This window comes from Rhinoderma darwinii, unplaced genomic scaffold (assembly GCF_050947455.1).
Source record: "Rhinoderma darwinii isolate aRhiDar2 unplaced genomic scaffold, aRhiDar2.hap1 Scaffold_842, whole genome shotgun sequence".
Classification (NCBI taxonomy): domain Eukaryota; kingdom Metazoa; phylum Chordata; class Amphibia; order Anura; family Rhinodermatidae; genus Rhinoderma; species Rhinoderma darwinii.
The window spans coordinates 18,527-44,764 of record NW_027464411.1 but is presented as its reverse complement, the minus strand read 5'-3'; the positions used below and the strand labels follow the sequence as shown (position 1 = coordinate 44,764).

At 46.8% G+C, this 26,238-nt stretch overlaps 5 non-coding genes across 5 annotated transcripts; all 5 read right to left on the bottom strand.

Moving 5' to 3' along the window:
- Nucleotides 1-16,357: 16,357 nt before the first annotated feature.
- Nucleotides 16,358-16,548, bottom strand: LOC142731619 (U2 spliceosomal RNA). Its single transcript, XR_012879051.1, has one exon. It is a non-coding gene; the product is annotated as a U2 spliceosomal RNA (small nuclear RNA).
- A 2,597-nt stretch (nt 16,549-19,145) lies between these two features.
- Nucleotides 19,146-19,336, bottom strand: LOC142731620 (U2 spliceosomal RNA). Its single transcript, XR_012879052.1, has one exon. It is a non-coding gene; the product is annotated as a U2 spliceosomal RNA (small nuclear RNA).
- Nucleotides 19,337-20,562: 1,226 nt separating this feature from the next.
- On the bottom strand, nt 20,563-20,753 carry LOC142731616 (U2 spliceosomal RNA). The gene has a single exon (XR_012879048.1). It is a non-coding gene; the product is annotated as a U2 spliceosomal RNA (small nuclear RNA).
- A 1,234-nt stretch (nt 20,754-21,987) lies between these two features.
- LOC142731618 (U2 spliceosomal RNA) lies at nt 21,988-22,178 on the bottom strand. Its single transcript, XR_012879050.1, has one exon. It is a non-coding gene; the product is annotated as a U2 spliceosomal RNA (small nuclear RNA).
- A 1,238-nt stretch (nt 22,179-23,416) lies between these two features.
- LOC142731617 (U2 spliceosomal RNA) lies at nt 23,417-23,607 on the bottom strand. Its single transcript, XR_012879049.1, has one exon. It is a non-coding gene; the product is annotated as a U2 spliceosomal RNA (small nuclear RNA).
- Between the last annotated feature and the right edge of the window lie 2,631 nt (nt 23,608-26,238).

The following is a 26,238-nucleotide window of genomic DNA, read 5'->3' as shown; positions in this document are numbered from 1 at the left end:
CTGCCAATAGCTATCCTGGAAAACATCCAGAGAAGTCCAAGATTGTGTTTTTTAGACTGGCTGCCACGAGCTGAAACGAATGCAGCCAAGAGCGAGCGTCTGTGACTTACGGTTCAAGAGTTATTCACAGAAACATGGTTCTGAACTTTGCTGCCAGCCGCGAAAGCGAAAATAACCAAGATCGAGCGTATAGGATTTACTTGTCAATAGCTCGCCTGGGAAACATCCAGAGAAGTCAAAGACAGTGCTTCTATACTAATTGCCAGGCGCTGAGACGAATGCCGCCAAGATCGAGCGTCTATGACTTACGGTTCAAGAATTAGCCTCAGAAACAGTGGTTCTGAACATGCTGCCAATTGCTCGCCTGGGAAACATCCAGAGAAGTCCAAAATAGTGTTTTTTTAGACTGGCTGCCACGAGCTGAAACGAATGCAGCCAAGAGCGAGCGTCTGTGACTTACGGTTCAAGAGTTATTCACAGAAACATGGTTCTGAACTTTGCTGCCAGCCGCGAAAGCGAAAATAACCAAGATCGAGCGTCTAGGATTTACTTGTTAATAGCTCGCCTGGGAAACATCCAGAGAAGTCAAAGACAGTGCTTCTATACTAATTGCCAGGCGCTGAGACGAATGCCGCCAAGATCTAGCGTCTATGACTTACGGTTCAAGAAATAGCCTCAGAAACAGTGGGAAACAGTGCTTCTATACTAATTGCCAGGCGCTGAGACGAATGCCGCCAAGATCGAGCGTCTAAGACTTACGGTTCAAGAATTAGCCTCAGAAACAGTGGTTCTGAACATGCTGCCAATAGCTCGCCTGGGAAACATCCAGAGAAGTCCAAGATAGTGTTTTTTAGACTGACTGCCACGAACTGAAACGAATGCAGCCAAGAGCGAGCGTCTGTGACTTACGGTTCAAGAGTTATTCACAGAAACATGGTTCTGAACTTTGCTGCCAGCCGCGAAAGCGAAAATAACCAAGATCGAGCGTCTAGGATTTACTTGTCAATAGCTCGCCTGGGAAACATCCAGAGAAGTCAAAGACAGTGCTTCTTTACTAATTGCCTGGCGCTGAGACGAATGCCGCCAAGATCTAGCGTCTATGACTTACGGTTCAAGAATTAGCCTCAGAAACAGTGGGACACAGTGCTTCTACACTAATTGCCAGGCGCTGAGACGAATGCCGCCAAGATCGAGCGTCTATGACTTACGGTTCAAGAATTAGCCTCAGAAACAGTGGTTCTGAACATGCTGCCAATTGCTCGCCTGGGAAACATCCAGAGAAGTCCAAAGATAGCGTTTTTTAGACTGGCTGCCACGAGCTGAAACGAATGCAGCCAAGAGCGAGCGTCTGTGACTTACGGTTCAAGAGTTATTCACAGAAACATGGTTCTGAACTTTGCTGCCAGCCGCGAAAGCAAAAATAACCAAGATCGAGCGTCTAGGATTTACTTGTCAATAGCTCGCCTGGGAAACATCCAGAGAAGTCAAAGACAGTGCTTCTATACTAATTGCCAGGCGCTGAGACGAATGCCGCCAAGATCTAGCGTCTATGACTTACGGTTCAAGAAATAGCCTCAGAAACAGTGGGAAACAGTGCTTCTATACTAATTGCCAGGCGCTGAGACGAATGCCGCCAAGATCGAGCGTCTAAGACTTACGGTTCAAGAATTAGCCTCAGAAACAGTGGTTCTGAACATGCTGCCAATAGCTCGCCTGGGAAACATCCAGAGAAGTCCAAGATAGTGTTTTTTTAGACTGACTGCCACGAGCTGAAACGAATGCAGCCAAGAGCGAGCGTCTGTGACTTACGGTTCAAGAGTTATTCACAGAAACATGGTTCTGAACTTTGCTGCCAGCCGCGAAAGCGAAAATAACCAAGATCGAGCGTCTAGGATTTACTTGTCAATAGCTCGCCTGGGAAACATCCAGAGAAGTCAAAGCCAAGATCTAGCGTCTATGACTTACGGTTCAAGAATTAGCCTCAGAAACAGTGGGAAACAGTGCTTCTATACTAATTGCCAGGCGCTGAGACGAATGCCGCCAAGATCGAGCGTCTAAGACTTACGGTTCAAGAATTAGCCTCAGAAACAGTGGTTCTGAACATGCTGCCAATAGCTCGCCTGGGAAACATCCAGAGAAGTCAAAGACAGTGCTTCTATACTAATTGGCAGGCGCTGAGACGAATGCCGCCAAGATCGAGCGTCTATGACTTACGGTTCAAGAATTAGCCTCAGAAACAGTGGTTCTGAACATGCTGCCAATTGCTCGCCTGGGAAACATCCAGAGAACTCCAACATAGTGTTTTTTTAGACTGGCTGCCACGAGCTGAAACGAATGCAGCCAAGAGCGAGCGTCTGTGACTTACGGTTCAAGAGTTATTCACAGAAACATGGTTCTGAACTTTGCTGCCAGCCGCGAAAGCGAAAATAACCAAGATCGAGCGTCTAGGATTTACTTGTTAATAGCTCGCCTGGGAAACATCCAGAGAAGTCAAAGACAGTGCTTCTATACTAATTGCCAGGCGCTGAGACGAATGCCGCCAAGATCTAGCGTCTATGACTTACGGTTCAAGAAATAGCCTCAGAAACAGTGGGAAACAGTGCTTCTATACTAATTGCCAGGCGCTGAGACGAATGCCGCCAAGATCGAGCGTCTAAGACTTACGGTTCAAGAATTAGCCTCAGAAACAGTGGTTCTGAACATGCTGCCAATAGCTCGCCTGGGAAACATCCAGAGAAGTCCAAGATAGTGTTTTTTAGACTGACTGCCACGAGCTGAAACGAATGCAGCCAAGAGCGAGCGTCTGTGACTTACGGTTCAAGAGTTATTCACAGAAACATGGTTCTGAACTTTGCTGCCTGCCGCGAAAGCGAAAATAACCCAAGATCGAGCGTCTAGGATTTACTTGTCAATAGCTCGCCTGGGAAACATCCAGAGAAGTCAAAGACAGTGCTTCTTTACTAATTGCCTGGCGCTGAGACGAATGCCGCCAAGATCTAGCGTCTATGACTTACGGTTCAAGAATTAGCCTCAGAAACAGTGGGACACAGTGCTTCTATACTAATTGCCAGGCGCTGAGACGAATGCCGCCAAGATCGAGCGTCTATGACTTACGGTTCAAGAATTAGCCTCAGAAACAGTGGTTCTGAACATGCTGCCAATTGCTCGCCTGGGAAACATCCAGAGAAGTCCAAAGATAGCGTTTTTTAGACTGGCTGCCACGAGCTGAAACGAATGCAGCCAAGAGCGAGCGTCTGTGACTTACGGTTCAAGAGTTATTCACAGAAACATGGTTCTGAACTTTGCTGCCAGCCGCGAAAGCAAAAATAACCAAGATCGAGCGTCTAGGATTTACTTGTCAATAGCTCGCCTGGGAAACATCCAGAGAAGTCAAAGACAGTGCTTCTATACTAATTGCCAGGCGCTGAGACGAATGCCGCCAAGATCTAGCGTCTATGACTTACGGTTCAAGAATTAGCCTCAGAAACAGTGGGAAACAGTGCTTCTATACTAATTGCCAGGCGCTGAGACGAATGCCGCCAAGATCGAGCGTCTAAGACTTACGGTTCAAGAATTAGCCTCAGAAACAGTGGTTCTGAACATGCTGCCAATAGCTCGCCTGGGAAACATCCAGAGAAGTCCAAGATAGTGTTTTTTAGACTAACTGCCACGAGCTGAAACGAATGCAGCCAAGAGCGAGCGTCTGTGACTTACGGTTCAAGAGTTATTCACAGAAACATGGTTCTGAACTTTGCTGCCAGCCGCGAAAGCGAAAATAACCAAGATCGAGCGTCTAGGATTTACTTGTCAATAGCTCGCCTGGGAAACATCCAGAGAAGTCAAAGACAGTGCTTCTATACTAATTGCCAGGCGCTGAGACGAATGCCGCCAAGATCTAGCGTCTATGACTTACGGTTCAAGAATTAGCCTCAGAAACAGTGGGAAACAGTGCTTCTATACTAATTGCCAGGCGCTGAGACGAATGCCGCCAAGATCGAGCGTCTAAGACTTACGATTCAAGAATTAGCCTCAGAAACAGTGGTTCTGAACATGCTGCCAATAGCTCGCCTGGGAAACATCCAGAGAAGTCCAAGATAGTGTTTTTTAGACTAACTGCCACGAGCTGAAACGAATGCAGCCAAGAGCGAGCGTCTGTGACTTACGGTTCAAGAGTTATTCACAGAAACATGGTTCTGAACTTTGCTGCCAGCCGCGAAAGCGAAATGAACCAAGATCGAGCGTCTAGGATTTACTTGTCAATAGCTCGCCTGGGAAACATCCAGAGAAGTCAAAGACAGTGCTTCTATACTAATTGCCAGGCGCTGAGACGAATGCCGCCAAGATCTAGCGTCTATGACTTACGGTTCAAGAATTAGCCTCAGAAACAGTGGGAAACAGTGCTTCTATACTAATTGCCAGGCGCTGAGACGAATGCCGCCATGATCGAGCGTCTAAGACTTACGGTTCAAGAATTAGCCTCAGAAACAGTGGTTCTGAACATGCTGCCAATAGCTCGCCTGGGAAACATCCAGAGAAGTCCAAGATAGTGTTTTTTAGACTGACTGCCACGAGCTGAAACGAATGCAGCCAAGAGCGAGCGTCTGTGACTTACGGTTCAAGAGTTATTCACAGAAACATGGTTCTGAACTTTGCTGCCAGCCGCGAAAGCGAAAATAACCAAGATCGAGCGTCTAGGATTTACTTGTCAATAGCTCGCCTGGGAAACATCCAGAGAAGTCAAAGACAGTGCTTCTATACTAATTGCCAGGCGCTGAGACGAATGGCGCCAAGATCGAGCGTCTAAGACTTACGGTTCAAGAATTAGCCTCAGAAACTGTGGTTCTGAACATGCTGCCAATAGCTCGCCTGGGAAACATCCAGAGAAGTCTAAGATAGTGTTTTTTAGTCTGGCTGCCACGAGCTGAAACGAATGCAGCCAAGAGCGAGCGTCTGTGACTTACGGTTCAAGAGTTATTCACAGAAACATGGTTCTGAACTTTGCTGCCAGCCGCGAAAGCGAAAATAACCAAGATCGAGCGTCTAGGATTTACTTGTTAATAGCTCGCCTGGGAAACATCCAGAGAAGTCAAAGACAGTGCTTCTATACTAATTGCCAGGCGCTGAAACGAATGCCGCCAAGATCTAGCGTCTATGACTTACGGTTCAAGAAATAGCCTCAGAAACAGTGGGAAACAGTGCTTCTATACTAATTGCCAGGCGCTGAGACGAATGCCGCCAAGATCGAGCGTCTAAGACTTACGGTTCAAGAATTAGCCTCAGAAACAGTGGTTCTGAACATGCTGCCAATAGCTCGCCTGGGAAACATCCAGAGAAGTCCAAGATAGTGTTTTTTAGACTGACTGCCACGAGCTGAAACGAATGCAGCCAAGAGCGAGCGTCTGTGACTTACGGTTCAAGAGTTATTCACAGAAACATGGTTCTGAACTTTGCTGCCAGCCGCGAAAGCGAAAATAACCAAGATCGAGCGTCTAGGATTTACTTGTCAATAGCTCGCCTGGGAAACATCCAGAGAAGTCAAAGACAGTGCTTCTTTACTAATTGCCTGGCGCTGAGACGAATGCCGCCAAGATCTAGCGTCTATGACTTACGGTTCAAGAATTAGCCTCAGAAACAGTGGGACACAGTGCTTCTATACTAATTGCCAGGCGCTGAGACGAATGCCGCCAAGATCGCGCGTCTATGACTTACGGTTCAAGAATTAGCCTCAGAAACAGTGGTTCTGAACATGCTGCCAATTGCTCGCCTGGGAAACATCCAGAGAAGTCCAAAGATAGCGTTTTTTAGACTGGCTGCCACGAGCTGAAACGAATGCAGCCAAGAGCGAGCGTCTGTGACTTACGGTTCAAGAGTTATTCACAGAAACATGGTTCTGAACTTTGCTGCAAGCCGCGAAAGCAAAAATAACCAAGATCGAGCGTCTAGGATTTACTTGTCAATAGCTCGCCTGGGAAACATCCAGAGAAGTCAAAGACAGTGCTTCTATACTAATTGCCAGGCGCTGAGACGAATGCCGCCAAGATCTAGCGTCTATGACTTACAATTCAAGAATTAGCCTCAGAAACAGTGGGAAACAGTGCTTCTATACTAATTGCCAGGCGCTGAGACGAATGCCGCCAAGATCGAGCGTCTAAGACTTACGGTTCAAGAATTAGCCTCAGAAACAGTGGTTCTGAACATGCTGCCAATAGCTCGCCTGGGAAACATCCAGAGAAGTCCAAGATAGTGTTTTTTAGACTAACTGCCACGAGCTGAAACGAATGCAGCCAAGAGCGAGCGTCTGTGACTTACGGTTCAAGAGTTATTCACAGAAACATGGTTCTGAACTTTGCTGCCAGCCGCGAAAGCAAAATTAACCAAGATCGAGCGTCTAGGATTTACTTGTCAATAGCTCGCCTGGGAAACATCCAGAGAAGTCAAAGACAGTGCTTCTATACTAATTGCCAGGCGCTGAGACGAATGCCGCCAAGATCTAGCGTCTATGACTTACGGTTCAAGAATTAGCCTCAGAAACAGTGGGAAACAGTGCTTCTATACTAATTGCCAGGCGCTGAGACGAATGCCGCCAAGATCGAGCGTCTAAGACTTACGGTTCAAGAATTAGCCTCAGAAACAGTGGTTCTGAACATGCTGCCAATAGCTCGCCTGGGAAACATCCAGAGAAGTCCAAGATAGTGTTTTTTAGACTGACTGCCACGAGCTGAAACGAATGCAGCCAAGAGCGAGCGTCTGTGACTTACGGTTCAAGAGTTATTCACAGAAACATGGTTCTGAACTTTGCTGCCAGCCGCGAAAGCGAAAATAACCAAGATCGAGCGTCTAGGATTTACTTGTCAATAGCTCGCCTGGGAAACATCCAGAGAAGTCAAAGACAGTGCTTCTATACTAATTGCCAGGCGCTGAGACGAATGGCGCCAAGATCGAGCGTCTAAGACTTACGGTTCAAGAATTAGCCTCAGAAACTGTGGTTCTGAACATGCTGCCAATAGCTCGCCTGGGAAACATCCAGAGAAGTCTAAGATAGTGTTTTTTAGTCTGGCTGCCACGAGCTGAAACGAATGCAGCCAAGAGCGAGCGTCTGTGACTTACGGTTCAAGAGTTATTCACAGAAACATGGTTCTGAACTTTGCTGCCAGCCGCGAAAGCGAAAATAACCAAGATCGAGCGTCTAGGATTTACTTGTTAATAGCTCGCCTGGGAAACATCCAGAGAAGTCAAAGACAGTGCTTCTATACTAATTGCCAGGCGCTGAGACGAATGCCGCCAAGATCTAGCGTCTATGACTTACGGTTCAAGAAATAGCCTCAGAAACAGTGGGAAACAGTGCTTCTATACTAATTGCCAGGCGCTGAGACGAATGCCGCCAAGATCGAGCGTCTAAGACTTACGGTTCAAGAATTAGCCTCAGAAACAGTGGTTCTGAACATGCTGCCAATAGCTCGCCTGGGAAACATCCAGAGAAGTCCAAGATAGTGTTTTTTAGACTGACTGCCACGAGCTGAAACGAATGCAGCCAAGAGCGAGCGTCTGTGACTTACGGTTCAAGAGTTATTCACAGAAACATGGTTCTGAACTTTGCTGCCAGCCGCGAAAGCGAAATTAACCAAGATCGAGCGTCTAGGATTTACTTGTCAATAGCTCGCCTGGGAAACATCCAGAGAAGTCAAAGACAGTGCTTCTATACTAATTGCCAGGCGCTGAGACGAATGCCGCCAAGATCTAGCGTCTATGACTTACGGTTCAAGAATTAGCCTCAGAAACAGTGGGAAACAGTGCTTCTATACTAATTGCCAGGCGCTGAGACGAATGCCGCCATGATCGAGCGTCTAAGACTTACGGTTCAAGAATTAGCCTCAGAAACAGTGGTTCTGAAAATGCTGCCAATAGCTCGCCTGGGAAACATCCAGAGAAGTCCAAGATAGTGTTTTTTAGACTGACTGCCACGAGCTGAAACGAATGCAGCCAAGAGCGAGCGTCTGTGACTTACGGTTCAAGAGTTATTCACAGAAACATGGTTCTGAACTTTGCTGCCAGCCGCGAAAGCGAAAATAACCAAGATCGAGCGTCTAGGATTTACTTGTCAATAGCTCGCCTGGGAAACATCCAGAGAAGTCAAAGACAGTGCTTCTATACTAATTGCCAGGCGCTGAGACGAATGCCGCCAAGATCTAGCGTCTATGACTTACGGTTCAAGAAATAGCCTCAGAAACAGTGGGAAACAGTGCTTCTATACTAATTGCCAGGCGCTGAGACGAATGCCGCCAAGATCGAGCGTCTAAGACTTACGGTTCAAGAATTAGCCTCAGAAACAGTGGTTCTGAACATGCTGCCAATAGCTCGCCTGGGAAACATCCAGAGAAGTCCAAGATAGTGTTTTTTAGACTGACTGCCACGAGCTGAAACGAATGCAGCCAAGAGCGAGCGTCTGTGACTTACGGTTCAAGAGTTATTCACAGAAACATGGTTCTGAACTTTGCTGCCAGCCGCGAAAGCGAAATTAACCAAGATCGAGCGTCTAGGATTTACTTGTCAATAGCTCGCCTGGGAAACATCCAGAGAAGTCAAAGACAGTGCTTCTATACTAATTGCCAGGCGCTGAGACGAATGCCGCCAAGATCTAGCGTCTATGACTTACGGTTCAAGAATTAGCCTCAGAAACAGTGGGAAACAGTGCTTCTATACTAATTGCCAGGCGCTGAGACGAATGCCGCCATGATCGAGCGTCTAAGACTTACGGTTCAAGAATTAGCCTCAGAAACAGTGGTTCTGAAAATGCTGCCAATAGCTCGCCTGGGAAACATCCAGAGAAGTCCAAGATAGTGTTTTTTAGACTGACTGCCACGAGCTGAAACGAATGCAGCCAAGAGCGAGCGTCTGTGACTTACGGTTCAAGAGTTATTCACAGAAACATGGTTCTGAACTTTGCTGCCAGCCGCGAAAGCGAAAATAACCAAGATCGAGCGTCTAGGATTTACTTGTCAATAGCTCGCCTGGGAAACATCCAGAGAAGTCAAAGACAGTGCTTCTATACTAATTGCCAGGCGCTGAGACGAATGCCGCCAAGATCTAGCGTCTATGACTTACGGTTCAAGAAATAGCCTCAGAAACAGTGGGAAACAGTGCTTCTATACTAATTGCCAGGCGCTGAGACGAATGCCGCCAAGATCGAGCGTCTAAGACTTACGGTTCAAGAATTAGCCTCAGAAACAGTGGTTCTGAACATGCTGCCAATAGCTCGCCTGGGAAACATCCAGAGAAGTCCAAGATAGTGTTTTTTAGACTGACTGCCACGAGCTGAAACGAATGCAGCCAAGAGCGAGCGTCTGTGACTTACGGTTCAAGAGTTATTCACAGAAACATGGTTCTGAACTTTGCTGCCAGCCGCGAAAGCGAAATTAACCAAGATCGAGCGTCTAGGATTTACTTGTCAATAGCTCGCCTGGGAAACATCCAGAGAAGTCAAAGACAGTGCTTCTATACTAATTGCCAGGCGCTGAGACGAATGCCGCCAAGATCTAGCGTCTATGACTTACGGTTCAAGAATTAGCCTCAGAAACAGTGGGAAACAGTGCTTCTATACTAATTGCCAGGCGCTGAGACGAATGCCGCCATGATCGAGCGTCTAAGACTTACGGTTCAAGAATTAGCCTCAGAAACAGTGGTTCTGAACATGCTGCCAATAGCTCGCCTGGGAAACATCCAGAGAAGTCCAAGATAGTGTTTTTTAGACTGACTGCCACGAGCTGAAACGAATGCAGCCAAGAGCGAGCGTCTGTGACTTACGGTTCAAGAGTTATTCACAGAAACATGGTTCTGAACTTTGCTGCCAGCCGCGAAAGCGAAAATAACCAAGATCGAGCGTCTAGGATTTACTTGTCAATAGCTCGCCTGGGAAACATCCAGAGAAGTCAAAGACAGTGCTTCTATACTAATTGCCAGGCGCTGAGACGAATGGCGCCAAGATCGAGCGTCTAAGACTTACGGTTCAAGAATTAGCCTCAGAAACTGTGGTTCTGAACATGCTGCCAATAGCTCGCCTGGGAAACATCCAGAGAAGTCTAAGATAGTGTTTTTTAGTCTGGCTGCCACGAGCTGAAACGAATGCAGCCAAGAGCGAGCGTCTGTGACTTACGGTTCAAGAGTTATTCACAGAAACATGGTTCTGAACTTTGCTGCCAGCCGCGAAAGCGAAAATAACCAAGATCGAGCGTCTAGGATTTACTTGTTAATAGCTCGCCTGGGAAACATCCAGAGAAGTCAAAGACAGTGCTTCTATACTAATTGCCAGGCGCTGAGACGAATGCCGCCAAGATCTAGCGTCTATGGCTTACGGTTCAAGAAATAGCCTCAGAAACAGTGGGAAACAGTGCTTCTATACTAATTGCCAGGCGCTGAGACGAATGCCGCCAAGATCGAGCGTCTAAGACTTACGGTTCAAGAATTAGCCTCAGAAACAGTGGTTCTGAACATGCTGCCAATAGCTCGCCTGGGAAACATCCAGAGAAGTCCAAGATAGTGTTTTTTAGACTGACTGCCACGAGCTGAAACGAATGCAGCCAAGAGCGAGCGTCTGTGACTTACGGTTCAAGAGTTATTCACAGAAACATGGTTCTGAACTTTGCTGCCAGCCGCGAAAGCGAAAATAACCAAGATCGAGCGTCTAGGATTTACTTGTCAATAGCTCGCCTGGGAAACATCCAGAGAAGTCAAAGACAGTGCTTCTTTACTAATTGCCTGGCGCTGAGACGAATGCCGCCAAGATCTAGCGTCTATGACTTACGGTTCAAGAATTAGCCTCAGAAACAGTGGGACACAGTGCTTCTATACTAATTGCCAGGCGCTGAGACGAATGCCGCCAAGATTGCGCGTCTATGACTTACGGTTCAAGAATTAGCCTCAGAAACAGTGGTTCTGAACATGCTGCCAATTGCTCGCCTGGGAAACATCCAGAGAAGTCCAAAGATAGCGTTTTTTAGACTGGCTGCCACGAGCTGAAACGAATGCAGCCAAGAGCGAGCGTCTGTGACTTACGGTTCAAGAGTTATTCACAGAAACATGGTTCTGAACTTTGCTGCCAGCCGCGAAAGCAAAAATAACCAAGATCGAGCGTCTAGGATTTACTTGTCAATAGCTCGCCTGGGAAACATCCAGAGAAGTCAAAGACAGTGCTTCTATACTAATTGCCAGGCGCTGAGACGAATGCCGCCAAGATCTAGCGTCTATGACTTACGGTTCAAGAATTAGCCTCAGAAACAGTGGGAAACAGTGCTTCTATACTAATTGCCAGGCGCTGAGACGAATGCCGCCAAGATCGAGCGTCTAAGACTTACGGTTCAAGAATTAGCCTCAGAAACAGTGGTTCTGAACATGCTGCCAAAAGCTCGCCTGGGAAACATCCAGAGAAGTCCAAGATAGTGTTTTTTAGACTAACTGCCACGAGCTGAAACGAATGCAGCCAAGAGCGAGCGTCTGTGACTTACGGTTCAAGAGTTATTCACAGAAACATGGTTCTGAACTTTGCTGCCAGCCGCGAAAGCGAAAATAACCAAGATCGAGCGTCTAGGATTTACTTGTCAATAGCTCGCCTGGGAAACATCCAGAGAAGTCAAAGACAGTGCTTCTTTACTAATTGCCTGGCGCTGAGACGAATGCCGCCAAGATCTAGCGTCTATGACTTACGGTTCAAGAATTAGCCTCAGAAACAGTGGGACACAGTGCTTCTATACTAATTGCCAGGCGCTGAGACGAATGCCGCCAAGATCGAGCGTCTATGACTTACGGTTCAAGAATTAGCCTCAGAAACAGTGGTTCTGAACATGCTGCCAATTGCTCGCCTGGGAAACATCCAGAGAAGTCCAAAGATAGCGTTTTTTAGACTGGCTGCCACGAGCTGAAACGAATGCAGCCAAGAGCGAGCGTCTGTGACTTACGGTTCAAGAGTTATTCACAGAAACATGGTTCTGAACTTTGCTGCCAGCCGCGAAAGCAAAAATAACCAAGATCGAGCGTCTAGGATTTACTTGTCAATAGCTCGCCTGGGAAACATCCAGAGAAGTCAAAGACAGTGCTTCTATACTAATTGCCAGGCGCTGAGACGAATGCCGCCAAGATCTAGCGTCTATGACTTACAATTCAAGAATTAGCCTCAGAAACAGTGGGAAACAGTGCTTCTTTACTAATTGCCAGGCGCTGAGACGAATGCCGCCAAGATCGAGCGTCTAAGACTTACGGTTCAAGAATTAGCCTCAGAAACAGTGGTTCTGAACATGCTGCCAATAGCTCGCCTGGGAAACATCCAGAGAAGTCCAAGATAGTGTTTTTTAGACTAACTGCCACAAGCTGAAACGAATGCAGCCAAGAGCGAGCGTCTGTGACTTACGGTTCAAGAGTTATTCACAGAAACATGGTTCTGAACTTTGCTGCCAGCCGCGAAAGCAAAATTAACCAAGATCGAGCGTCTAGGATTTACTTGTCAATAGCTCGCCTGGGAAACATCCAGAGAAGTCAAAGACAGTGCTTCTATACTAATTGCCAGGCGCTGAGACGAATGCCGCCAAGATCTAGCGTCTATGACTTACGGTTCAAGAATTAGCCTCAGAAACAGTGGGAAACAGTGCTTCTATACTAATTGCCAGGCGCTGAGACGAATGCCGCCAAGATCGAGCGTCTAAGACTTACGGTTCAAGAATTAGCCTCAGAAACTGTGGTTCTGAACATGCTGCCAATAGCTCGCCTGGGAAACATCCAGAGAAGTCTAAGATAGTGTTTTTTAGTCTGGCTGCCACGAGCTGAAACGAATGCAGCCAAGAGCGAGCGTCTGTGACTTACGGTTCAAGAGTTATTCACAGAAACATGGTTCTGAACTTTGCTGCCAGCCGCGAAAGCGAAAATAACCAAGATCGAGCGTCTAGGATTTACTTGTCAATAGCTCGCCTGGGAAACATCCAGAGAAGTCAAAGACAGTGCTTCTATACTAATTGCCAGGCGCTGAGACGAATGGCGCCAAGATCGAGCGTCTAAGACTTACGGTTCAAGAATTAGCCTCAGAAACTGTGGTTCTGAACATGCTGCCAATAGCTCGCCTGGGAAACATCCAGAGAAGTCTAAGATAGTGTTTTTTAGTCTGGCTGCCACGAGCTGAAACGAATGCAGCCAAGAGCGAGCGTCTGTGACTTACGGTTCAAGAGTTATTCACAGAAACATGGTTCTGAACTTTGCTGCCAGCCGCGAAAGCGAAAATAACCAAGATCGAGCGTCTAGGATTTACTTGTTAATAGCTCGCCTGGGAAACATCCAGAGAAGTCAAAGACAGTGCTTCTATACTAATTGCCAGGCGCTGAGACGAATGCCGCCAAGATCTAGCGTCTATGACTTACGGTTCAAGAAATAGCCTCAGAAACAGTGGGAAACAGTGCTTCTATACTAATTGCCAGGCGCTGAGACGAATGCCGCCAAGATCGAGCGTCTAAGACTTACGGTTCAAGAATTAGCCTCAGAAACAGTGGTTCTGAACATGCTGCCAATAGCTCGCCTGGGAAACATCCAGAGAAGTCCAAGATAGTGTTTTTTAGACTGACTGCCACGAGCTGAAACGAATGCAGCCAAGAGCGAGCGTCTGTGACTTACGGTTCAAGAGTTATTCACAGAAACATGGTTCTGAACTTTGCTGCCAGCCGCGAAAGCGAAAATAACCAAGATCGAGCGTCTAGGATTTACTTGTCAATAGCTCGCCTGGGAAACATCCAGAGAAGTCAAAGACAGTGCTTCTTTACTAATTGCCTGGCGCTGAGACGAATGCCGCCAAGATCTAGCGTCTATGACTTACGGTTCAAGAATTAGCCTCAGAAACAGTGGGACACAGTGCTTCTATACTAATTGCCAGGCGCTGAGACGAATGCCGCCAAGATCGAGCGTCTATGACTTACGGTTCAAGAATTAGCCTCAGAAACAGTGGTTCTGAACATGCTGCCAATTGCTCGCCTGGGAAACATCCAGAGAAGTCCAAAGATAGCGTTTTTTAGACTGGCTGCCACGAGCTGAAACGAATGCAGCCAAGAGCGAGCGTCTGTGACTTACGGTTCAAGAGTTATTCACAGAAACATGGTTCTGAACTTTGCTGCCAGCCGCGAAAGTAAAAATAACCAAGATCGAGCGTCTAGGATTTACTTGTCAATAGCTCGCCTGGGAAACATCCAGAGAAGTCAAAGACAGTGCTTCTATACTAATTGCCAGGCGCTGAGACGAATGCCGCCAAGATCGAGCGTCTATGACTTACGGTTCAATAATTAGCCTCAGAAACAGTGGTTCTGAACATGCTGCCAATTGCTCGCCTGGGAAACATCCAGAGAAGTCCAACATAGTGTTTTTTTAGACTGGCTGCCACGAGCTGAAACGAATGCAGCCAAGAGCGAGCGTCTGTGACTTACGGTTCAAGAGTTATTCACAGAAACATGGTTCTGAACTTTGCTGCCAGCCGCGAAAGCGAAAATAACCAAGATCGAGCGTCTAGGATTTACTTGTTAATAGCTCGCCTGGGAAACATCCAGAGAAGTCAAAGACAGTGCTTCTATACTAATTGCCAGGCGCTGAGACGAATGCCGCCAAGATCTAGCGTCTATGACTTACGGTTCAAGAAATAGCCTCAGAAACAGTGGGAAATAGTGCTTCTATACTAATTGCCAGGCGCTGAGACGAATGCCGCCAAGATCGAGCGTCTAAGACTTACGGTTCAAGAATTAGCCTCAGAAACAGTGGTTCTGAACATGCTGCCAATAGCTCGCCTGGGAAACATCCAGAGAAGTCCAAGATAGTGTTTTTTAGACTGACTGCCACGAGCTGAAACGAATGCAGCCAAGAGCGAGCGTCTGTGACTTACGGTTCAAGAGTTATTCACAGAAACATGGTTCTGAACTTTGCTGCCAGCCGCGAAAGCGAAAATAACCAAGATCGAGCGTCTAGGATTTACTTGTCAATAGCTCGCCTGGGAAACATCCAGAGAAGTCAAAGACAGTGCTTCTTTACTAATTGCCTAGCGCTGAGACGAATGCCGCCAAGATCTAGCGTCTATGACTTACGGTTCAAGAATTAGCCTCAGAAACAGTGGGACACAGTGCTTCTATACTAATTGCCAGGCGCTGAGACGAATGCCGTCAAGATCGAGCGTCTATGACTTACGGTTCAAGAATTAGCCTCAGAAACAGTGGGACACAGTGCTTCTATACTAATTGCCAGGCGCTGAGACGAATGCCGCCAAGATCGAGCGTCTATGACTTCTTTTGCTTGCACCACAATGCAGTGCTGAAAGAGGAGGAATCTACATAAAAGCGCCTTCCTGGCAACGCCCAAATGCCCTGCTGCCATGCAGATAAACACTGGCAGCGGCAGCCAGTGCATGCCCACAGCCACCCCTTGTTCCTTCACACCTTGTATCAGCTGTAATCCAGTCCAGTCCAGTGCTGCCTGCTGAGCAGCACTGACCAACACTGCCTGGGCCCAGGCTTTTCTCTCTGAGGCTCCATTATGATGTCAGAAAGCTGGCTCTGGCTCCTCAGGGCTCCACAATGACACGTGCAAAGTTCCGTCTGAACTTTATATAAGACGGTGCGGCTCAGTCAGTCACTCAGTGTTGCCTGAGAGGGCAACACTGCAACAGCCGGCCGCCAGGCTGTCTTTTTTTGCACAGCTAGTTGCCTCCAGGAGGCCACAAGAGGGAGACAAGGGACTGCAAAATGGAAAATAAGCATCCACCAACTTTACAGACAACTTCTCCTTGCTCCTACAACCTCCATCCTTGCACAGTTTGTTATTCTTCTAGGTAACATAGTAACAAATCCAAATTGCTGCTCTCTTTGTAGGCAAGCAAGGCTTTGTTGCAACTGCAATTCTTACTCCTTCTTGAAATGTAGGGACGACAGTACATTCCATCACATCCATCTAGTGTACACAGGTAGGTCCATTGTGGCGGGCGGGCGGGCGGCTTTAATGGCTGTTTGCTGTTCCCCTACTCCACTCCACTATTTGACTGTGGTGCTGCATCAATCAGTGGCTGGCTCAGGTGCAGCTCTTTAACTTACCTAAAAGGGAGGGCGGAGAGAAGACAAGGAAGGTGAATGAGCTGTTCCAATGTGAAATGCCGGAAACACAGACACACAGACGACACAAAACAAGAGGTGGCAATGTATTCATTAATTGCATTTAATCAATTAGCTCATTATCACTCATGCATTGTCCAACAGGTGTTGAAATAATGGGATTAAAAGGGGAGATCCCTTCAGAAAGACAGAAACAATGGCAAACACAAAAAACACTTTTGGAATCTGATTTTAGTCAACACATAAGGAAAGGGTGCACCGGTCCTGGAAATACTGCAATACCAGGTCAATGCGTGGAGTGGACAGAGCAAGCTCTATTTCCATCTCCCTGTTCTAAAAATCCATTTAATATATGGTCCCCAGATAGGGGACGTATCAGATATTAAACTGATAAGAACAGATACTACACTTGATCTTAGCCAAAAGGCAGAGAAGCGATAACCCGAACGGGCCGCGCGTTGCCCGAGCCTGCCCGATACTGCTGTTCAGCCCTTGCAGCGATTCAGCCTACTTCTAGGCAATTTCATGGGGCCCTGCAGGCTCACACACTCACAGCTACACGGGAGGTGAATAAAGGCCGGAGAGGAAGCCAGACAGGATTTGCTTCTTTTGCTTGCACCACAATGCAGTGCTGAAAGAGGAGGAATCTACATAAAAACGCCTTCCTGGCAACGCCCAAATGCCCTGCTGCCATGCAGATAAACACTGGCAGCGGCAGCCAGTGCATGCCCACAGCCACCCCTTGTTCCTTCACACCTTGTATCAGCTGTAATCCAGTCCAGTCCAGTGCTGCCTGCTGAGCAGCACTGACCAACACTGCCTGGGCCCAGGCTTTTATCTCTGAGGCCCCATTATGATGTCAGAAAGCTGGCTCTGGCTCCTCAGGGCTCCACTATGACACGTGCAAAGTTCAGTCTGAACTTTATATAAGACGGTGCGGCTCAGTCAGTCACTCAGTGTTGCCTGAGAGGGCAACACTGCAACAGCCGGCCGCCAGGCTGTCTTTTTTTGCACAGCTAGTTGCCTCCAGGAGGCCACAAGAGGGAGACAAGGGACTGCAAAATGGAAAATAAGCATCCACCAACTTTACAGACAACTTCTCCTTGCTCCTGCAACCTCCATCCTTGCACAGTTTGTTATTCTTCTAGGTAACATAGTAACAAATCCAAATTGCTGCTCTCTTTGTAGGCAAGCAAGGCTTTGTTGCAACTGCAATTCTTACTCCTTCTTGAAATGTAGGGACGACAGTACATTCCATCACATCCATCTAGTGTACACAGGTAGGTCCATTGTGGTGGGCGGGCGGGCGGGCGGGCGGCTTTAATGGCTGTTTGCTGTTCCCCTACTCCACTCCACTATTTGACTGTGGTGCTGCATCAATCAGTGGCTGGCTCAGGTGCAGCTCTTTAACTTACCTAAAAGGGAGGGCGGAGAGAAGACAAGGAAGGTGAATGAGCTGTTCCAATGTGGAATGCCGGAAACACAGACACACAGACGACACAAAACAAGAGGTGGCAATGTATTAATTAATTGCATTTAACCCCTTAACGCCGAAGGACGGATATATCCGTCCTCAGCAGCTGCTAGTTCGCGCAGGAGGACGGATATATCCGTCCTGTGATCGCGCGGGTACTGACAGTTTACCCACGCGATCAGCGGCAGGAGCACGGCTGTTATACACAGCCTGGCTCCTGCTGCAACTGCCGGAATAGAAGCACGCGCCTATTCCGGCAGTTTAACCCATTAAATGCCGCTGTCAACAGTGACAGCGGCATTTAATGTGTTTGACAGAGGGGGGAACTCCCTCTGTCTCCCGATCGGCGCCCCCGCAAACAAATCGCGGGTCGCCGTCGGGTTTCCATGACAGCCGGGGGTCTAACAAAGACCCCCAGGTCTGTCTTCAGCATCTGCCTGTTAGGCGATGCCGGAGGCATGACCTAACAGGTTGCCTGTCAGTTTTACACTGACAGGCAATAATGCTTTGGTATACGAAGTATACCAAAGCATTATATATGCGATCGGCACATCGCATAGTGAAGTCCCCTGGTGGGACTAAAAAAAAAAAAAGTAAAACCGTTAAATAAAGTTTGTGAAAAAAAAAATAAAAAAAATTACAGTCAAAGTCAAATAAAACTACTTTTTTGCCCCAAAAAGTGGTTTTATTTAATAAAACGGTCAAAACAAATCACACATACACATATATGGTATCCCCGCGATCGTAACAACTTGACCAATAAAATGAACACATTAATTAAACCGCCGGATGAACGGCGTCCAAAGAAAACGCAAAAAACAACGGCAAAATTCTCTCTTTTCTCCCATTCCCCCCATAAAAAATAAAATAAAAGTTCATCTATAAGTCCTATGTACCCCAAAATAGTACTAATGAAAACTACACATTGTCCCGCAAAAATCAATCCCACGTACGGCCACATCGACGGAAAAATAAAAAAATTACGCCTCTTGGAACGCGGCGATGCAAAAACAAGTAATTTTTTTCTAAAAGGGTTTTTATTGTGCAAACGTTGAAAAAACATATAAAACCTTTACACATTTGGTATCCCTGTGATCGTGCCGACCCATAGAATAAAGTTAACATGTTATTTACGCTGCATAGTAAACGGCGTAAATTTATAACGTGAAAATTAATGCTGGAATAGCTGCTTATTTTCAATTCTCTCCTAAAATAAAGTTAATAAAAGTTAATCAATATGTTATAAGCATCTAAAAATGGTACAATTACAAAATACAACTCGTCCCGGAAAAAACAAGCCCTTATACGGCTATGTCGACGGAATAAAAAAAAAGTTACGACTCTTGGAATGCGACCGTGGAAAAACAAAAAATAATCCTTGGTCATTAACGTGCAAAATGGCCCGGTCATTAAGGGGTTAATCAATTAGCTCATTATCACTCATGCATTGTCCAACAGGTGTTGAAATAATGGGATTAAAAGGGGAGATCCCTTCAGAAAGACAGAAACAATGGCAAACACAAAAAACACTTTTGGAATCTGATTTTAGTCAACACATAAGGAAAGGGTGCACTGGTCCTGGAAATACTGCAATACCAGGTCAATGCGTGGAGTGGACAGAGCAAGCTCTATTTCCATCTCCCTGTTCTAAAAATCCATTTAATATATGGTCCCCAGATAGGGGACATATCAGATATTAAACTGATAAGAACAGATACTAAACTTGATCTTAGCCAAAAGGCCGAGAAGCGATAACCCGAACGGGCCGCGCGTTGCCCGAGCCTGCCCGATACTGCTGTTCAGCCCTTGCAGCGATTCAGCCTACTTCTAGGCAATTCCATGGGGCCCTGCAGGCTCACACACTCACAGCTACACGGGAGGTGAATAAAGGCCGGAGAGGAAGCCAGACAGGATTTGCTTCTTTTGCTTGCACCACAATGCAGTGCTGAAAGAGGAGGAATCTACATAAAAACGCCTTCCTGGCAACGCCCAAATGCCCTGCTGCCATGCAGATAAACACTGGCAGCGGCAGCCAGTGCATGCCCACAGCCACCCCTTGTTCCTTCACACCTTGTATCAGCTGTAATCCAGTCCAGTCCAGTGCTGCCTGCTGAGCAGCACTGACCAACACTGCCTGGGCCCAGGCTTTTATCTCTGAGGCCCCATTATGATGTCAGAAAGCTGGCTCTGGCTCCTCAGGGCTCCACTATGACACGTGCAAAGTTCCGTCTGAACTTTATATAAGACGGTGCGGCTCAGTCAGTCACTCAGTGTTGCCTGAGAGGGCAACACTGCAACAGCCGGCCGCCAGGCTGTCTTTTTTTGCACAGCTAGTTGCCTCCAGGAGGCCACAAGAGGGAGACAAGGGACTGCAAAATGGAAAATAAGCATCCACCAACTTTACAGACAACTTCTCCTTGCTCCTACAACCTCCATCCTTGCAAAGTTTGTTATTCTTCTAGGTAACATAGTAACAAATCCAAATTGCTGCTCTCTTTGTAGGCAAGCAAGGCTTTGTTGCAACTGCAATTCTTACTCCTTCTTGAAATGTAGGGACGACAGTACATTCCATCACATCCATCTAGTGTACACAGGTAGGTCCATTGTGGCGGGCGGCTTTAATGGCTGTTTGCTGTTCCCCTACTCCACTCCACTATTTGACTGTGGTGCTGCATCAATCAGTGGCTGGCTCAGGTGCAGCTCTTTAACTTACCTAAAAGGGAGGGCGGAGAGAAGACAAGGAAGGTGAATGAGCTGTTCCAATGTGAAATGCCGGAAACACAGACACACAGACGACACAAAACAAGAGGTGGCAATGTATTCATTAATTGCATTTAATCAATTAGCTCATTATCATTCATGCATTGTCCAACAGGTGTTGAAATAATGGGATTAAAAGGGGAGATCCCTTCAGAAAGACAGAAACAATGGCAAACACAAAAAACACTTTTGGAATCTGATTTTAGTCAACACATAAGGAAAGGGTGCACCGGTCCTGGAAATACTGCAATACCAGGTCAATGCGTGGAGTGGACAGAGCAAGCTCTATTTCCATCTCCCTGTTCTAAAAATCCATTTAATATATGGTCCCCAGATAGGGGACGTATCAGATATTAAACTGATAAGAACAGATACTACACTTGATCTTAGCCAAAAGGCCGAGAAGCGATAACCCGAACGGGCCGCGCGTTGCCCGAGCCTGCCCGATACTGCTGTTCAGCCCTTGCAGCGATTCAGCCTACTTCTAGGCAATTCCATGGGGCCCTGCAGGCTCACACACTCACAGCTACACGGGAGGTGAATAAAGGCCGGAGAGGAAGCCAGACAGGATTTGCTTCTTTTGCTTGCACCACAATGCAGTGCTGAAAGAGGAGGAATCTACATAAAAATGCCTTCCTGGCAACGCCCAAATGCCCTGCTGCCATGCAGATAAACACTGGCAGCGGCAGCCAGTGCATGCCCACAGCCACCCCTTGTTCCTTCACACCTTGTATCAGCTGTAATCCAGTCCAGTCCAGTGCTGCCTGCTGAGCAGCACTGACCAACACTGCCTGGGCCCAGGCTTTTATCTCTGAGGCCCCATTATGATGTCAGAAAGCTGTCTCTGGCTCCTCAGGGCTCCACTATGACACGTGCAAAGTTCCGTCTGAACTTTATATAAGACGGTGCGGCTCAGTCAGTCACTCAGTGTTGCCTGAGAGGGCAACACTGCAACAGCCGGCCGCCAGGCTGTCTTTTTTTGCACAGCTAGTTCCCTCCAGGAGGCCACAAGAGGGAGACAAGGGACTGCAAAATGGAAAATAAGCATCCACCAACTTTACAGACAACTTCTCCTTGCTCCTACAACCTCCATCCTTGCACAGTTTGTTATTCTTCTAGGTAACATAGTAACAAATCCAAATTGCTGCTCTCTTTGTAGGCAAGCAAGGCTTTGTTGCAACTGCAATTCTTACTCCTTCTTGAAATGTAGGGACGACAGTACATTCCATCACATCCATCTAGTGTACACAGGTAGGTCCATTGTGGCGGGCGGGCGGGCGGCTTTAATGGCTGTTTGCTGTTCCCCTACTCCACTCCACTATTTGACTGTGGTGCTGCATCAATCAGTGGCTGGCTCAGGTGCAGCTCTTTAACTTACCTAAAAGGGAGGGCGGAGAGAAGACAAGGAAGGTGAATGAGCTGTTCCAATGTGAAATGCCGGAAACACAGACACACAGACGACACAAAACAAGAGGTGGCAATGTATTCATTAATTGCATTTAATCAATTAGCTCATTATCACTCATGCATTGTCCAACAGGTGTTGAAATAATGGGATTAAAAGGGGAGATCCCTTCAGAAAGACAGAAACAATGGCAAACACAAAAAACACTTTTGGAATCTGATTTTAGTCAACACATAAGGAAAGGGTGCACCGGTCCTGGAAATACTGCAATACCAGGTCAATGCGTGGAGTGGACAGAGCAAGCTCTATTTCCATCTCCCTGTTCTAAAAATCCATTTAATATATGGTCCCCAGATAGGGGACGTATCAGATATTAAACTGATAAGAACAGATACTACACTTGATCTTAGCCAAAAGGCAGAGAAGCGATAACCCGAACGGGCCGCGCGTTGCCCGAGCCTGCCCGATACTGCTGTTCAGCCCTTGCAGCGATTCAGCCTACTTCTAGGCAATTTCATGGGGCCCTGCAGGCTCACACACTCACAGCTACACGGGAGGTGAATAAAGGCCGGAGAGGAAGCCAGACAGGATTTGCTTCTTTTGCTTGCACCACAATGCAGTGCTGAAAGAGGAGGAATCTACATAAAAACGCCTTCCTGGCAACGCCCAAATGCCCTGCTGCCATGCAGATAAACACTGGCAGCGGCAGCCAGTGCATGCCCACAGCCACCCCTTGTTCCTTCACACCTTGTATCAGCTGTAATCCAGTCCAGTCCAGTGCTGCCTGCTGAGCAGCACTGACCAACACTGCCTGGGCCCAGGCTTTTATCTCTGAGGCCCCATTATGATGTCAGAAAGCTGGCTCTGGCTCCTCAGGGCTCCACTATGACACGTGCAAAGTTCCGTCTGAACTTTATATAAGACGGTGCGGCTCAGTCAGTCACTCAGTGTTGCCTGAGAGGGCAACACTGCAACAGCCGGCCGCCAGGCTGTCTTTTTTTGCACAGCTAGTTGCCTCCAGGAGGCCACAAGAGGGAGACAAGGGACTGCAAAATGGAAAATAAGCATCCACCAACTTTACAGACAACTTCTCCTTGCTCCTACAACCTCCATCCTTGCACAGTTTGTTATTCTTCTAGGTAACATAGTAACAAATCCAAATTGCTGCTCTCTTTGTAGGCAAGCAAGGCTTTGTTGCAACTGCAATTCTTACTCCTTCTTGAAATGTAGGGACAACAGTACATTCCATCACATCCATCTAGTGTACACAGGTAGGTCCATTGTGGCGGGCGGGCGGGCGGGCGGCTTTAATGGCTGTTTGCTGTTCCCCTACTCCACTCCACTATTTGACTGTGGTGCTGCATCAATCAGTGGCTGGCTCAGGTGCAGCTCTTTAACTTACCTAAAAGGGAGGGCGGAGAGAAGACAAGGAAGGTGAATGAGCTGTTCCAATGTGAAATGCCGGAAACACAGACACACAGACGACACAAAACAAGAGGTGGCAATGTATTCATTAATTGCATTTAATCAATTAGCTCATTATCACTCATGCATTGTCCAACAGGTGTTGAAATAATGGGATTAAAAGGGGAGATCCCTTCAGAAAGACAGAAACAATGGCAAACACAAAAAACACTTTTGGAATCTGATTTTAGTCAACACATAAGGAAAGGGTGCACCGGTCCTGGAAATACTGCAATACCAGGTCAATGCGTGGAGTGGACAGAGCAAGCTCTATTTCCATCTCCCTGTTCTAAAAATCCATTTAATATATGGTCCCCAGATAGGGGACGTATCAGATATTAAACTGATAAGAACAGATACTACACTTGATCTTAGCCAAAAGGCAGAGAAGCGATAACCCGAACGGGCCGCGCGTTGCCCGAGCCTGCCCGATACTGCTGTTCAGCCCTTGCAGCGATTCAGCCTACTTCTAGGCAATTTCATGGGGCCCTGCAGGCTCACACACTCACAGCTACACGGGAGGTGAATAAAGGCCGGAGAGGAAGCCAGACAGGATTTGCTTCTTTTGCTTGCACCACAATGCAGTGCTGAAAGAGGAGGAATCTACATAAAAACGCCTTCCTGGCAACGCCCAAATGCCCTGCTGCCATGCAGATAAACACTGGCAGCGGCAGCCAGTGCATGCCCACAGCCACCCCTTGTTCCTTCACACCTTGTATCAGCTGTAATCCAGTCCAGTCCAGTGCTGCCTGCTGAGCAGCACTGACCAACACTGCCTGGGCCCAGGCTTTTATCTCTGAGGCCCCATTATGATGTCAGAAAGCTGGCTCTGGCTCCTCAGGGCTCCACTATGACACGTGCAAAGTTCAGTCTGAACTTTATATAAGACGGTGCGGCTCAGTCAGTCACTCAGTGTTGCCTGAGAGGGCAACACTGCAACAGCCGGCCGCCAGGCTGTCTTTTTTTGCACAGCTAGTTGCCTCCAGGAGGCCACAAGAGGGAGACAAGGGACTGCAAAATGGAAAATAAGCATCCACCAACTTTACAGACAACTTCTCCTTGCTCCTGCAACCTCCATCCTTGCACAGTTTGTTATTCTTCTAGGTAACATAGTAACAAATCCAAATTGCTGCTCTCTTTGTAGGCAAGCAAGGCTTTGTTGCAACTGCAATTCTTACTCCTTCTTGAAATGTAGTGTGATGGATGGTCAAATTGCTTATGTTCTCTGTATTAAATTACACTATGAATTATCAAGCAGGATGCCGGATTATGAAGATATGTATTCTCCATTTTGTAATGATCTCTTTCTGTTACTGCTTGAATCACAAGGGAATAAGTTATTATTTTGTGTTCTTCTTCGTGGCCTTCAATACTGGTAGATAGGAGTCTGGCAGAACGCCTAGACCTGAAATAATCATTATATTTCCAATTAATTCTTTATCTCAGTATTTCACACACATATATGAAATCATCACATAGCCTTATGAAAACCTCCTACATTTCTATTGTTTGTAGGCCAGGATTTGCAGGTGTTAGAAAGATCACGTGACTTCAGTGGGAAGGTACCCTATGACGTATTTTCAGTCTACGTGTAAAATGTTATGATTGGTTGTTCCATGAGAGGTAACACCCTGGTTAGAGGGTACGCCCTGAGGGTATATTAACCTATGTATCTTGATAATAAATGAGAATATTGATTGAGACGACAGATTGCTATTGTCTTTATTGATCTCCCGGTGCACTGCTGATACTTCAATTACCATATTTGAATACCACCTGACAAAGCAGAGGGAGCCCATTAGAGCACCCATCCCAAAAGGTGCTACCTGGAAGGGGTTTCTTCGACAGTTATGGTGCCGAAACCCGGGACCTCCTAATGAGAATTTTGTGCAAAGTCCACTAATCTGGAAGGACCTGGGGAGTCACTGAAACCAAAACCGATCGGTAAGTAACAGACTTTGTTACACCATTTGTTTCAGCCACTCTGTTAAGTCCCTGGAAACGTACTTTGTATATGTAAGTCTCTACAAAGGGGTCCCGTAATAATCAGGTCCTTTGTCAGGATGGTAGTGTGGTTAAATGGATTTACATGGGGGTGTATGTGACAAGTGTGATGAATGTGTGTGTAGTGTGATGTTGAATACATCTGTGAGAAGACATACATATCAAATTGTTGAAACTGTATGGGGCTCCCAGCCCAGAAGTAATATCCACTTCATAGAAGACGATATATACTCAGTGCAAGGAGGAGCAATTGTGTCTATATTGAATTTGCACTCAATACCATTACCCAGTGCAATAGGTAAAACTTTGAATACTGTATTAGAAAATCATTTATATTTTCCTAACGCATTGCCAGCCAGTGATATTGTGTGTAAGGGTCCATAAACCAGTTGTATGCATTGCCAGACTGGTATAAGGTGGGAATCAGTACAGACTGATTTCTAGCACATGTGATAATCCGGCATATACACTTTGATGTAAAATAACATCCAAGTAATTAAGTCTGTAGTAGTATAACATCAGACTGCTGGATTGAATACCGTTGTAATATAACATCCTGTATTCATTGAATGACCCTGACACTTATCCCAGGTGCCACCTGTGTCGTAGTAGTAATTACAGTGAAGAACATTGGTATTGGCTCAGACCCAGAGCCCCTAAAGAAATCACCAACATAGATAACAGGCCCCTAAACTACAACCCACAGAGTGAACGGCTGAGCGGGGAGGATAACATATATGTTACCAAATATAATTTGTATGTGAAACCATTGCAAAGTGCTAGAGGAAAGAGTTTGGGATATATGCTACATCACAGGCTGTATGAACTGAAAGTGTTCTGCATAAGTGAAAGAGACGAAGGGTTTGTAGAAGTTTGAAATGAATGTGACCAACTCCTGCTTGAATCAATGGAAGTTCATGAATGTAGATTGTGTTGAAGGATTTGCTCTTGCAATTTGTGGATTGGCAGCATTTTGTCTGTTCTTGATGTTCAAAACAGTGAGGGATCAGAGAAAAGGATAT